We start from the raw sequence: 5,920 nt of genomic DNA, 5'->3' as shown, positions 1-5,920 counted from the left end.
AGATTTGTAAGTATAAAAACAATTTTCTTTAATAAAAAAAAAAGATTTGTAAGTATAAAAACATTTTTCAGCAAGTAAAAAAACGATTCGCAGGTATAAAAACTATAAAAACTATTTTTAAGTATAAAAACAATTTCTGCGAGTGGAAAAACGGTTTGCGAGTATGAAAACAATTGTCTTAAATAAATAAAAAATAATTGCTAGTAGAAAAACAATTATCTGCAAGTGGAAAAACGGTTTGCGAGTATGAAAACAATTGTCTTAAATAAATAAAAAATAATTGCTAGTATAAAAACAATTATCTGCAAGTGGAAAAACAATTTCTGACATAAAAAAACATTTTCTTCTATTAAAAATAAATGTCCCAAGTATAAAAACAATTTTGTTTCAAGTTAAACGTTTGGTTTGGCAGTAATATTCCACCGCTGCTGCTCACTGCTCCCCTCACCTCCCAGGGGGTGAACAAGGAGATGGGTCAAATGCAGAGGACACATTTCAACACACCTAGTGTGTGCGTGTGTGTGTGTGTGTGTGTGTGTGTGTGTGTGTGTGTGTGTGACTATCATTGCTACTTTAACTTGAACTTTTTAATTGCTGTGCCGCCAACCAGGAACATCAGAGTATTTTTTTTAAAAAGCAGGTCCTGACCGAAGGTTCAACTCAATTCTGCCTGTAGAAAAACTACGAAAAAAACTCAATTTCCATCCTAATTGTGTGTACAAACTCTGTCCTTGTCAGCATATTCGCCTTAAATAAATGATTCAATAAAAAAAACTTCACAACAGGAAACACAAATATTACTAAGCACGACTTCATATTAAAACGTAACTTGCTGCACGTCTTATTTTCTCTCCCACATATAATAATAATTATTATAATAAAATGGTACTTACTCAACAAGCAAATGATGTTGTTTTGCCTTGCAGCTCGACGCCGTACTGGAAACATTTTACTTTCCTTTTCATACTTCAAAGGCGTGGAGCAGAAACAAGGCGTTCGCGTCGCACGCCTCAATGACGTCTGCGCACGCGCGTCCGAGCTCTCAGCCGTTTCTGTTAAATCACGTGACTTGCAAGCAGCGAGCGAGCGTGCACGCGCCGCTTTCGCTTTCGCTCGCGGGAGCGATCACGCTAAATGACGTCATTAATCATTAATATATGCGGATTAATTACGCGATTTATTTTTGACTGCGCATGCTCCTTAATGTTGTCAGATCAATGTATAAATACAAATAAATAAATATAAAACATAATTTAAAAAAACCCCCCAAAAAAACCCTAACTTTAGATGAAAGTGTGTGGAACGAATAAATAATGCCCATTCAAACAATGGCAATAAAATTGCGGTCGTTTTAAAGTTAATTGAAAACTATGGAAGCAAATAATACGCTGTGATTAATCAAGATGAGTCCAAATTCAAAACTGTGATTTAAAAAAGCTAACATTTGACAGCAGCATGCTGTCAAATGTTAAAACACCCTAACCAATCTGGCGCCCTAGGCAAGATTTTAGGTGGCGCCCCCCCACATCGGCAGTGAAGTGTATATACTCACAAGAAACCGAATAGCTTTGTCTTTGACCTTTTTTTTTTTACTTACAACTATACCTAATATATAAAGGGGTGGAAAAGTGACTATTACCTGCAGGGCAAACATTAGCTAACCAGAAGGCAATAACAATGTAAACAAAAAACACCTGCTTAAAAGATCTAATACAAATGTCCCTGAGGAATGTAAGGTGGGAGTACTGTAATTACCTAACGTTACATTATTATTTTCCATAACAATTTAGCCCCCTCCACAATATTAACCCGACGTTAAAACAGAACTAGCTATTTATTGATTAGCAATTGCCGAATCATGTAACATTTGCTTTTTAGCATTAAGCTAATATTAGCTTAATGCTAAAAAGCCAGGTTACTATCACATTCTGTAACAGACAAATAATTTCATGTAGGCTAACGTTACCTACCTGCTACCTCTGTCTTTTCTCGTTTCTCCTCCTCTTCTTTTCTCTTTTTTCTTCCTTGGGCACCTGACAGTTTTGGCCGTTTTGACATCTTGTGTTGATTTTTTGATGTGGTGACGTCCAAAAAGAGTCATGATACGGGAAGGGAGGGGGCGCACCGTGCGGGGGGGCGTAATGTTGTAACAAATAATATTTCTATTATATAGGCTTTACTTTGCATTTTAATTAACGAGGGATTATGTTTTGTATTTAGAAATAATAGTACCAACTTTTTTTTTTTTTCTCCAACATTTGTGGCACTGGCGTGGCGCCCCCTGATGGACGGCGCCCTTAGCATTTGCCTATACGGCCTATGCCACGGGCCGGCCCTGCGTTACATAGTAGAGTTTTAACTCGCACTTACAGATGTAGCGACCAACTGTAGTTACTGACTGTGGTTTTCTGATGTGGTGATATCCTTTACACACCGATGTGGCTTTTTGATGCGGTGCCGCCTGAGGGATCCAAGGTGTGTGTAATATCATGGCTTACGTGCAGTGATTTCTCCAGATTCTCTGAACCTTTTGATGATATTACAGAGCGTAGATGGTGAAATCCCTAAATTCCCTGTTGAGAAATGTTGTTCTTAAACAATTTGCTCAGGCATTTGTTGACAAAGTGGTGACCCTCGCCCCCGTCCTTGTTTGTGAATGACTGAGCATTTCATGGAAGCTGCTTTTTATACCCAATCATGGCACCCACCTGTTCCCAATTAGCCTGTTCACCTGTGGGATGTTCCAAATACCGTATTTTCCGCACCATAAGGCGCCCTGGGTTATAAGCCGCGCCTTCAATGAACGGCATATTTCAAAACTTTGTCCACCTATAAGACGCCCCGTGTTATAAGCCGCATCTAACTGCGCTAAAGAAATGTCAAAAAAACAGTCAGATAGGTCAGTCAAACTTTAATAATATATTAAAAACCAGCGTGATGTGGGCGCGCATGGAGTCGTATATCAACATGGACGGAGCTGCGTGAAAAAAGCCACCCGGCCTCTTCGCGTAAACTTACCTTAACCACTCGCTCATCTTTTCTTCATCCATCCATCCCTTCGAGTTAGCTTTTATGATGACGCCGGCTGGAAAGGTCTCTTTTGGCAAGGTCTTCCTTTTGAATATCACCATGGGTGGAAGTTTCTGGCCATTAGCATGGCAAGCTAGAACCACAGTGAAGGATGACTTCTCATTCCCTGTGGTGCGAATATTCACCGTACGTGCTCCCGTTGTATCCACAGTGCGGTTCACAGGAATATCAAAAGTCAGTGGAACCTCGTCCATGTTGATAATGTTCTCTGGCCGGATCTTTTTTTCAGCTATCTTGTTTTTACAATATGCACGGAAAGTAGCCAGCTTTTCTTGAAAGTCTTTAGGCAGTTGCTGTGAAATAGTAGTCCGTGTGCGGATGGAGAGATTGCGTCTTTTCATGAACCGGAAACCTGTCGCTTAGTAGGAGCCATTTTGTGGTCTTTACAGATGTAAACACACAAAGGAAATGAAACGTAATATCCGCGCGCTTCTTCTTCTTCTATGGGGGCGGGTGGTTGCTTACAGTAGAAGAAGAAGCGCTTCCTGTTCTATGGGGGCGGGTGCTTACCTTGGCAGTTGCTTGCGTAGAAGAAGAAGCACTTCCTCTTCTACGGGGAAAAAAGATGGCGGCTGTTTACCGTAGTTGCGAGACCGAAACTTTATGAAAATGAATCTTAATATTAATCCATATATAAAGCGCACCGGGTTATAAGGCGCACTGTCAGCTTTTGAGAAAATTTGTGGTTTTTAGGTGCGCCTTATAGTGCGGAAAATACGGTAAGTGTTTGATAAGCATTCCTCAACTTTATCAGTATTTATTGCCACCTTTCCCAACTTCTTTGTCACGTGTTGCTGGCATCAAATTCTAAAGTTAATGATTATTTGCAAAAAAAATTTTTTTTATCAGTTTGAACATCAAATATGTTGTCTTTGTAGCATATTCAACTGAATATGGCTTGAAAAGGATTTGCAAATCATTGTATTCTGTTTATATTTACATCGAACACAATTTCCCAACTCATATGGAAACGGGGTTTGTAAAAAGGGCATTTTCAGAACTTAGCTTATGGAATTAAATTACTGCCAAAACTCCACAAACACACAAAAATGTTTCTACTCACTACACTACAGTTTGTAAGTAAAAAAAAAAAAACCCTCTTATCTCCAGTTAAAAAAAACTATTCGCAATTAAAAAAAAAAAAAACAATTTTCTGCAAGTATTAAAAAGATTTGCAATATTAAAAAAAAATGTTGCAAGTAAAAAAATGATTCTTAAGTTAAAAATAAATTTCTGCAAGTAAACGTTTTTTTTTCCTTAGGTTAAAAACTCAAATCTGAACAGGAAATCTTCAAATCAGCCAAATGAGATCATTGTGAAATAAATAATGTACGCACTTTTCATTTACTTGATAAGATGACCTTCCACCAATTTCTTTCAATTAAAAAAAAATGATTCCGAAGCACAAAAAGACATTTTCTGCAAGTAAAAAAAGGATTCGCAACTATAAAAACAATCTGAAAACAGAGCAAAAATGTGCCATTATGAAAACTATTTTCTGCAAGTGGAAAAACAAATTGCGGGCATAAAAACAATTTTTTTTTAATTAAAAAAATGATTTGTAAGTATAAAAACAATTTTCTTTAATTAAAAAAAATGATTTGTAAGTATAAAAACAATTTTCAGCAAGTAAAAAAACGATTCGCAAGTATAAAAAACAATTTCTGCGAGTGGAAAAAACGGTTTGCGAGTATGAAAACAATTGTCTTAAATAAAATAAAAATATTTGCTAGTATAAAAACAATTATCTGCAAGCGGAAAAACAATTTCAGATATAAAAAACATTTTCTTCTATTAAAAATAAATGTCCCAAGTATAAAAACAATTTTGTTTCAAGTTAAAAGTTTGGCAGTAATATTCCACCGCTGCTGCTCACTGCTCCCCTCACCTCCCAGGGGGGTGAACAAGGGGATGGGTCAAATGCACCCACCTGTTCCCAATTAGCCTGGATGTTCCAAATAAGAGCATTCCTCAACTCTCACTCTTTTTTGCCACTTGTGCCAGCTTTTTCGAAACATGTTGCAGGCATCAAATTCCAAATGAGCTCATATTTGCAAAAAATAAGAAAGTTTGTCAGTGTGAACATGAAATATCTTGTCTTTGCAGTCTATTCAATTGAATATAAGTTGAAAAGGATTTGTTGTATTCTCTTTTTATTTACCATTTACACAACCTGACAACTTCACTGCTTTTAGGGCTTTTGTACTCACCGTGAAGAGAAAACACAAGACATGGTGACTGTCATGTCTGTGTAATCATGTTTTGTTTGAAGTCATGTTTTGTTTAGTTATAGGACTCTTTAGTTTCTGTCTTTTCACTCCCTTGTCTTGTTTCCATGATTACCCCATTAGTTTCACCTGTTCCACGTTTGGACTCATTGTGCACTCTTGATTGTCACCATAGCAACCCATTAGTTTTCACCTGTCACGTCACGCACCTGTTTTCGTTAATCATGTCTGTAGTATTAAGTTCAGTGTTTTTCAGTTTGTCTTTCTGACGACCTCTCCACATTTATGCTTCTGTACACTCTTCATCCTCTAAGATCCTGCTTCATGTCCCTTGTCATAGTAAGTTTTTGTTCCATGTTTATAGTCTTTTTGTTTTTCATAGTTTGTTCTCCGCCACTGTGCGTGCTTTTCATTTGTACTTTTTTGCTATAGTCTTTTGGTTTCATAGTTTATTCTCCGCCACTGTGCGCACTTTTTGTTTGATCCTTTTTTTTTAATATTTATAGTCTTTAAATAAAAAATTTACTTACATTCCCGTCTCGCCCGAGCCAACTTTCCGTTGCATCCCGGAAAAGCAAACACCCAAGACCAAGTCATGACAG

The 5,920-nt window shown here is 37.3% G+C and overlaps 1 protein-coding gene across 1 annotated transcript in view; it reads right to left on the bottom strand.

The window, feature by feature from the left end:
• LOC133570249 (suppressor of cytokine signaling 1-like) overlaps nt 1-1,012 on the bottom strand; it is a 19,919-nt gene extending 18,907 nt beyond the window's left edge. Inside the window, exon 1 of the mRNA XM_061923063.2 lies at nt 894-1,012. The gene's annotated coding sequence lies outside the window, so the exon portion shown is untranslated. The remainder of the gene's footprint in view (nt 1-893) is intronic.
• Nucleotides 1,013-5,920: the final 4,908 nt, after the last annotated feature.

The sequence above is a fragment of the Nerophis lumbriciformis genome, linkage group LG27, assembly GCF_033978685.3.
Source record: "Nerophis lumbriciformis linkage group LG27, RoL_Nlum_v2.1, whole genome shotgun sequence".
Classification (NCBI taxonomy): domain Eukaryota; kingdom Metazoa; phylum Chordata; class Actinopteri; order Syngnathiformes; family Syngnathidae; genus Nerophis; species Nerophis lumbriciformis.
The sequence above is the reverse complement of the archived record's forward strand: the minus strand, read 5'-3'. Positions and strand labels throughout refer to the sequence as shown.